The 9,260-nt window shown below is 40.2% G+C and overlaps 2 non-coding genes across 2 annotated transcripts; one reads left to right on the plus strand and one right to left on the minus strand.

Annotated features, from left to right (window-relative positions):
- Window positions 1–5,642: 5,642 nt before the first annotated feature.
- Window positions 5,643–5,724, plus strand: trnal-aag (transfer RNA leucine (anticodon AAG)). The gene has a single exon. It is a non-coding gene; the product is annotated as a tRNA-Leu (tRNA).
- A 1,013-nt stretch (window positions 5,725–6,737) lies between these two features.
- Window positions 6,738–6,811, minus strand: trnat-agu (transfer RNA threonine (anticodon AGU)). Its single transcript has one exon. It is a non-coding gene; the product is annotated as a tRNA-Thr (tRNA).
- Window positions 6,812–9,260: the final 2,449 nt, after the last annotated feature.

Consider the following 9,260-nt stretch of genomic DNA (forward strand, 5'->3'; position numbering starts at 1 on the left):
GAAGTGGAACGAAATCTATTGGATTTTTGAAACTTTTTTAACTAATAAAAAAATGAAAAGCGGGGCGTGCAAAATTATTCGGCCCCTTTACTTTCAGTGCAGCAAACTCACTCCAGAAGTTCAGCGAGGATCTCTGAATGATCCAATGTTGTCCTAAATGACTGATGGTGATAAATAGAATCCACCTGTGTGTAATCAAGTCTCTGTATAAATGCACCTGCTCTGTGATAGTCTCAAGGTTCTGTTGAAAGCGCAGAGAGCATCATGAAGACCAAGGAACACACCAGGCAGGTCCGTAATACTGTTGTGGAGAAGTTTAAAGCCGGATTTGGATACAAAAAGATTTCCCAAGCTTCAAACATCCCAAGGAGCACTGTGCAAGCGACCATCTTGAAATGGAAGGAGTATCAGACCACTGCAAATCTACCAAGACCTGGCCGTCCCTCTAAACTTTCAGCTCAGACAAGGAGAAGACTGATCAGAGATGCAGCCAAGAGGCCCATGATCACTCTGGATGAACTGCAGAGAACTACAGCTGAGGTGGGAGAGTCTGTCCATAGGACAACAATCAGTCTTACACTGCACAAATCTGGCCTTTATGGAAGAGTGGCAAGAAGAAAGCCATTTCTCAAAGATATCCATAAAAAGTCTCGTCTAAAGTTTGCCACAAGCCACCTGGGAGACACCCCAAACATGTGGAAGAAGGTGCTCTGGTCAGATGAAACCAAAATCGAACTTTTTGGCCACAATGCAAAACGATATGTTTGGCGTAAAAGCAACACAGCTCATCACCCTCAACACACCATCCCCACTGTCAAACATGGTGGTGGCAGCATCATGGTTTGGGCCTGCTTTTCTTCAGCAGGGACAGGGAAGATGGTTACAATTGAGGGGAAGATGGATGCAGCCAAATACAGGACCATTCTGGATGAAAACCTGTTGGAGTCTGCAAAAGACCTGAGACTGGGACGGAGATTTATCTTCCAACAAGACAATGATCCCAAACATACAGCAAAATCTACAAAGGAATGGTTCACAAATAAACGTATCCAGGTGTTTGAATGGCCAAGTCAAAGTCCAGACCTGAATCCAATCGAGAATCTGTGGAAAGAGCTGAAAACTGCTGTTCACAAACGCTCTCCATCCAACCTCACTGAGCTCGAGCTGTTTTGCAAGGAAGAATGGGCAAGAATTTCAGTCTCTCGATGTGCAAAACTGATAGAGACATACCCCAAGCAACTTGCAGCTGTAATCGCAGCAAAAGGTGGCTCTACAAAGTATTAACGCAAGGGGGCCGAATAATTTTGCACGCCCCACTTTTCATTTTTTTATTAGTTAAAAAAGTTTCAAAAATCCAATAGATTTCGTTCCACTTCACAATTGTGTCCCACTTGTTGGTGATTCTTCACATAAAATAAAAAATTTATATCTTTATGTTTGAAGCCTGAAATGTGGCAAAAGGTTGAAAAGTTCAAAGGGGCCGAATACTTTCGCAAGGCACTGTAAGTCTCCTTTTCGTCCCCAATGCATATAACTGAATATAAATCAGTCAAGTTCAGCTACTTTTCTGATGTATATGAATACACTAGTTCTGGTGCAGCTGTTACAACAAAGATACTGAAGAACTTTTTTTTCATACGAGCTCTTGCCGTTTTTTAAATTGAATATTTTTTTCATTTCGGTAAATCACACGAAACACCAGCAACACTCATCGTAAGCATCTGACCAATCACATTCCTGAATTTTAAAACCATTTAGTATTTATTTTTAACTTGTTTTATTTATTTTTTAATTTTACACACCTGTTTTAAGTATTCTTGCCATTTTTAGCATATTGTAAGTGGATTTTTTTCAAACATTTTATTTTTTAAATCATATCAACCCATTGTAACTTCCCATTGATAATTCCTGAGCTTTATAACTGTGTATTATTTATTTTTACCTTGTTTTATTTTTTATTATTTTACAGAGCTTTTTAATATATTGTGAGCATTTTAGTGTCATTTTCAAATAGGACTATCAATGCTCTTGACTTTTAAACCTGTATTTATTCTGACATTATTCTCTCCACCTGCAGATGAGGGAGGTATTTGATTTTAAATTTGTTGATTTTGGGGGATAATGTACATTCATTTCCTTGTATGTATCACCAGTGGGAAACTTTTTTTGGATGAATTGCATTTTTGGATGAATTGCAATCTTTACTTCAAGGCCTTCAGACTGATATAGAAATGACGGGAGATTTAAATGACACATTTGATAAATCAGACAGGAACAGCATAACATCTAAAATGGCAGAACCCTCTAAAGTACTGAAAAATTTCCGGCACATTCATAATAAATAAAATGTATTGAATTTGAAGCATAAAATTTGCTTTTTTTCCCACCTCACCTCACCTAATGCTATTGCATTAACGAGGCTGAAGTTGGCTTCTTATTCGCCAGCTTCTTCGCGTTTTTCGTTCCATCTTAAATGCTGCTGTTGTGATGTCATGCCGCCTTTCGCCTGTAGATGGCTCTCTACAGTCATTTTTAAAAATACTTATCCGGATGTATTACTGTACATATCCTCAGTAAAGGGGAATATGTAAGTAGAGACTGTCCAAATTGCATTTTTGTATGAAACACATTTCAGAAACACAACTCACAATAATACAATCTGGCATGTTATACAACGAGTAAATAAGACAAAGGCAAAACATAAGTTCACTGGCACTTTCTGCATATTTTCCACGACCTTGCCTTCTGGTCATAAAAAGTCTCAAACTCTTGGATTTTGCAAGAAATTTTAATATAGCAGTTTTAAATGGGATATTTAGAACATGGCATATGAGAATATATGGTTAACTGAGGATGAGCAGAGGGTGATCACACTTTCTGCTTATTGCTGTGAACCTACCTCCTGGTTATAAAAATGTCTAAAAATTCTGACACAGATGAGTGAGAGACAATGGAAAAGACTATCAAAATCCTGAACTTCAGGACATTGTACTGTACCGTTTTTTAAATACGACCCTCTGAACATGGCATGAGAGAATACATTGTCAAATGGTAAATGCAATGTTTGTTATATTGCTAGGGCCCTCCCTCCTGATTTTAAAATTGTCTCATATTTCTGACATCAAGGTGTGAGACACAATATAACAGACTGTCACAATCCTGAACTTCAGGACATTTTACTGTACCATTTTAAAAATATGACCCTCTGAACATGGCATGGGAGAAAATGGCATGTGAGAATGCATTGGGAAAAGGTGAATGCAATTTCTGCTGATTACAAAATCGTCTCACAATTCTGACACTGAGGTGTGAGACACAATGTAACAGGCACTCATAATCGTGAAGTACAAGAGATTTTACTGTTACGTTTTTTTTAATAATGACCCTCTGAACACAGCATGTGGGGATTTATAGTCAACAAAATAGCACACATTCTGCCAAATTGCTTTGTCCCTCCTTCCTCGTTACCAAAACATCTTAGTATATCGACACTAAGGTAAATATCGGAGTCAACCGATACTGATCAGGGTCTGCTGCTGCTGAGCCCGCAGCCTTCACCATAAGGTCCAATTCCCCAAGCCTGCTGACCATATATGTCTATCCCTTCTCGTCAAAACTCGTATTTTCACAGGGTACCCTTCAGAAATCGCAGTATAGAATGAAAAAAAAAACCTCCAATAGATCTCGGCCGCTGTTGGTGATTTTCCTTTAAAAACAAATGAATGTCTTGAAATTTTACGGAGTGTATCACTTTCACCGAGACCGAGAAGTCTCCACGACCGGTCTTGTACCGCAATGAAATACAGAGCCCGTAGGGGGCAGTAGGCTTGCAAATATAGCTCACTGTGTATATAATGAAGAAGCAGAGATTAGTTCCTCGTCTGCATGTTGCAGAGCCTTACGCTACTCGTACCAGCAGCTGGGGTTTGATCCCTGCGTGGGCTATTAGTTGAAGGACCATTGTAAATGACGTGTAACGGCTTTATCCAGCTGGCTTTTATGTTTCATCCTAAATTGCTATCTTGAAACCAAAATAATTAGAAATATGGAACACAACCGTTGTTCCCCAAGAAGGAAAGCTGTTTTACACTGACGTCACTCAAAGGAAATCAAAGGAAAATGTTGTATTAGCACGAGCTGCACAGGCTCTGAATCAGACCATTTCAATTAGTCTGATCAGTGCAGGACAAGTTAATGTAGAATTATTGCTTTGTCTATCTCTTGTTTGTATATAAATGAATGTCTCTGAAAACTTAATGTTAGTTTTTAATTTAGTTTTAGTTTTACGATGTAGGTCATGCGTTGACATATGCACAAACACACGAAATGTCTCATTCCTGATTCAGCTCATGCTCCATAGGAGAGAAAAGATTCCTCCTGTTTCTCGTACAACCATATCAGAACAGAAGCCCGTGTCACCCAGCTCTGATTCAAGATTGAGTCGCATCTTCAACATTTTGTTTTTGTTTCTGATCATTATTTTCTTTAGTTATGATCAATATTGAACTTTTTCTAAATAAAACAAAAATAATCAAACATGCAGGTAGATTTTTTTTAAAAGTATTAGGAGTTGACAGGGCGCTCCTTCGGAATAGTCGTCAGAAAATGTGAGAAAAGGAAAGTTACGTAAACTCTCACACACAGCATTAATATTGGAATCTGATCATAAAAAACTAGCTGTCTCCCCGTCGGTAATCAAACCCCAGATTCCCGCGTGACAGGCAGGAACAAAAAAAACTTTACTAACTAGGAGCGTTTGCTAGCTATTAGGAGGCATTTACTCTTAATTATGTAACTGTTTTGGGTTTCGACTTTAATTTTCCCAATACCAGTTTTTTACAAAAGTAAAGGCACACGGCACATCACGTCCGAGTTTAGTGACAACTACCTCAGAGATTGTAAGCTGGGTAGTTTCAGATCACTTTTTTTTAAAGGTTCAAGCAAACCCGAATACCTTTGCAAGAGACATTTCAGAATCCCAGTCAAATCCAGTACGATTGCTGGATCCTTCGAATTCGACTGAACTATAGCACAGATCTGCAGTCCACGATTAGAATACTGTAGCTGTGTTGTATAAGCTATACCACCCAAAATAGTTCTAAAACAGGAGATGCATCCTTGTTTAGGAATGTGGTATAAAGTGAAATGGTCTGGGAAGAGCCCTACGTTTGAACAGTTCAAAATAGACGTAAAGGGGTATTTACGGACTCTTTCGAAATGTAAGAACAAGCTGTGCGGACCTTATCTTTATTTACCTTGTGTAATCGTTTTTCATAAAGTGTAATTGTATTATAGCATGTGCCCCTGACGATTTTCTTGATACGTTATATGTGCTCTTGTTTGTATTGTATGTAGTTTTGTTGTTCAAATAAAACGTAAAAGACACAACTTTCCGGATGCGGCTGCTGTAAAAATAAAATGACATCAAGGGTGCTGTACGCAGAGGTCTGAAACCTGCTCCACAGAAGATCTTTATCCAGAGGTGTTAAAGAAGTCGAGATCTCACCATGAGAGGGGAAGCATCTCAGAAAAAGCAGGTGCAGTCGGTTCCACGGTCATAACGCCACTAAGTCGGGTGACAAGAGCAAAACCCACCCGACCTCCTCCGAGCAAGTAATGAGACAAAGAGACAGCGCACAGCGGGTAGCGTGGCCGAGCGGTCAAAGGCGCTGGATTAAGGTTCCAGTCTCTTCGGAGGCGTGGGTTCGAATCCCACCGCTGCCAGGTGCTTCTGTCGCGACCCCCTTTCAGCTGACTTCAGATGAAAGGGAGGGAACTGCTTTTTGGCAGTCTCTCGAGAAACTAAGCAAAGTGTTTAAAGATACTTTCTCAGCTTGACATCAAGGCACAAAACAAAAACGTTCTTGCGTCCTCTCACCCCAAAAGCGCTTTGCCACTTTTTGTGTTATGCAGGGAACAACGTCTGCCCAGATCACTTTTGTGTCAATGCAAATCGTAGTGTGCCCTCCGTTTTAATGTTGGCTGTGCTGGCGTGCCGCTTCTGTCTGTGAAAATTGAATGTTCTGCTTCTTCACACCGAATCGTTGGCGGGGGTTGAGCTTGTTAAATCTTTGCGCATAGCGCTCCTTTGGAAGTACTTTGTCCAAGTTCAAAAGCGATCGTGGCATTTACTTCATGCGTTCAAGAAGCATGCCTCGCACGACAGATTTAAATGGGGAATGGAGCCTGCTTCTTGCTGTTTTTCCTGTGGTTGCAGTTACAAAGTTGATCGTGCTTTCACATTCTGTTAACAGTATTCACTGGCTGAGCTTTATCAGTTGGTTCGAAAAGGAATCTCTGCTTCGGTTCCAGAAAAGTCATCTGTAGTGTGTTTTTTTCCGTGCCCATGGCAGTCTTTTAGAGCTGGTAGTAATGGTGGCGAAGTTAATTTTTTATCCTCTTTAAAAGAATAAGGACGGGCTGGGGCGAGCTGCATTTACCACTCTTTCAGCTAAACGCCGAACTCGCGAACTGATTACACTGCAGAGCCACAGGCGCCTCGCTTTTCTCCATTCTCTGGGTTAGGGTGAAAAAAAAACACTGCTGGTATTAGCTGGCCTGCTGGGAGTACCTCTTCTTCACTGATAAGCAAGATTTGTGTTTCATCTTTCGCAAGCTGTATAGATTTCTTTCAAAACAAGTTGTTCCAGAAAGGAAACGAACACTTGCATTCACCTCAATTAAAAGGCATGGGATTTGCCCGTAAGGATAAATTCTGTACAGTAAGACAGGAAGAAAGGCACCGCTGGGAATCGGACCCAGGATCTCCTGTTTACTAGACAGGCGCTTTAGCCAACTAAGCCACGGCGCCGGCAAAGGGCCGTCCTTTGACGGCCACTTGGACACGTCTCAACTGCTCTGAGACATCTGCGTTCGGTGTGCACCGAGCCTGCTCGCCTTGCAAGTTGCTTCATTTACATGCGATAGCTCCACCACTAAGAGAAAGGATGAGAAATGGCTTTTATCTGGCACTTTTCATGTCAGAGGATCTCAATCTGCTTTCCGTGTACAAGAGGATGTCCAACTCATGTAGCTAAAGACGTAGACGACAGTGCTCCACTGAAATCTTGATCTCACAACCCTCGGCATGACTCCGCTGTGTTCTGCTTTAGACAAAGGGGGGAAAAGACTTCTTTCATCACACGTTTTGCACTGTTTACGGTGTTTGCAGTGCTCTTTCTTAAATGAAATCCAGGAATCGGCACCATATGAGGTGTGACTAGATAATATTGGAACAAGTAGCCTCGCCATTCCATGCGTGACGTGAGCAAAGTGTAATTCCTGTCTTTATAGTGTGCTTGTTAGAGACTTAGCTGGCACCCAGAGCGCTTTAAATCAGGGAGTCAGCAGCCCAAGAGAAGAGAGCTTCCTTCGTCTATGTTTTTTGCGTGAAGGGGGGAAACAATGCGTGTGCTGCAAACGATCTTAGTATCGAAGTGCCGTCCCACATAACCGATCTGAACAATCTGCTTTACAGAGGAGCACTGCCGGAGCTTTTCGTTGGCAAACTGAAGACCAGGCCGACCTCTTCTGTGACTCTTGAACACTGAATCTCAAGGTTGTGAATTCAAGCTCCACGCTGGCGGGAAATTCCATAGGTAATGATCACATTTTCTTGCATGCTAATCAAAAGAAATATTAAGAAACTTTTCCCGATACCAGTTTTTTACAAAAGTAAAGGCACACGGCACATGTGTGCCACATCACGTCCGATCACCACATCACCCTCTTCACTTCATTTCTCCACGGCCAGTCTTGTACCGCAATCAAATACAGAGCCTGTAGGGGGCAGTAAGCCCGCATATATAGCTCACTGTGTATATAATGAAGAAGCGGAGGTTAGTTTCTCATCTGCATGTTGCAGAGCCTTACGCAACTCGTACCAACAGTTGGGGTTTGATCCCTGCACGGGCGATTAGTTGAAAGACCATTTAGCCGGCTGGCTTTTATGTTTCACACTAAATTGAGATCTCGAAACCAAAATAGTTAGAAATATGGAACACAACCGTTGTTCCCCAAGAAGGAAAGCTGTTTTGTACTGACGTCACTCCTTTTGATTTAACCCAGATTGTGAAGACAACTCCGCCCTATCAAAGAAAAATGTTACTCAAAAGTTGGAAAGCACACTCTTAACCCATCTTATATCTGATTCCCGCGATCCGTTCAAAGCTGCTTAGTGTTTCGCAAGCAAATCATTTCAGGGAAGAAACTCAGTTTAGTGAACTACTTTTGTATTTTCACTCATTGAATTTGATATTTGTACTCTCTTTGCATTCTCAGCAATAATAATTCAAAATTACAGTTCGGATTTATTGGAAAACTTCACAAGCATTGTTAGGTTAGGACTTTAAAATTGTATTTTAATATCTTGGTATATTTACCTTCATTTTAATATAGATATAACCATAAATGTTGTTAAGCATATTGTACTTATGTCGTACTTTTTAAAACATTTTAGCTGAGGACGCACAGCGACTATTATACCTTGTGATACATGCAAGACATCTGTAAACAAAGATGTAATTACAATAAAATTGGCAATTAACAGAAAACCACAATTTGTGTAATATTATTCCTCGATATCGATGATCAGTTGAAGGATTTGAAGAAACTATCAAAGAAACAGCAGCAATAGCAGATGATTGGTTTTGAACCCATCTTTACACCTCAATAATCCATTTGTCCTCAAAAAAAGAAAAGACAGGCATGTTTCGAGTCTCATAATTATCCTCCTCTCGATCCAAAAGAAACGTATACCTTTGATTGCTTCTGTAGTATTTTGGATTTTCTTACAAAGATCTCACGAAGTATTGCCAGGATCTATATTTAGCGTTCGGTAGCGATAACACTGCTGATATTGATTGAGTAAAAATCTATGATGTATTGACAGCTTTATCCGAAGCGAGAAGTCCTTGAACGCCGCTTATGAAGTGTTGGGATCCATACCAAGAAATGCCTTTTGTTTTCTCACCCAAAATACTGCTATTGCATTACACATTACATGAACATTACCAGTTTTGGTAGCTTCTGGGTGCGATTTTCCAAAACTGAAACTAATTACAAATTATTTAAGATGAACCATGTCCAAAAATTGTAAATCAGGATTAATATAATATCAAATGAAATTACTACAGAAGAAAATGTTTAACTGAAATATGAATAAGACTATGCAAGCCTACAAAATAGAACAATTCAATATTTATAACTTATTTTTTTTATATTTTGAGAAATGGGCTCACAAACTGGAAGACACTAACGTT

Source organism: Atractosteus spatula (assembly GCF_055471065.1).
Source record: "Atractosteus spatula isolate fAtrSpa1 chromosome 10 unlocalized genomic scaffold, fAtrSpa1.hap1 SUPER_10_unloc_17, whole genome shotgun sequence".
NCBI lineage: Eukaryota > Metazoa > Chordata > Actinopteri > Semionotiformes > Lepisosteidae > Atractosteus > Atractosteus spatula.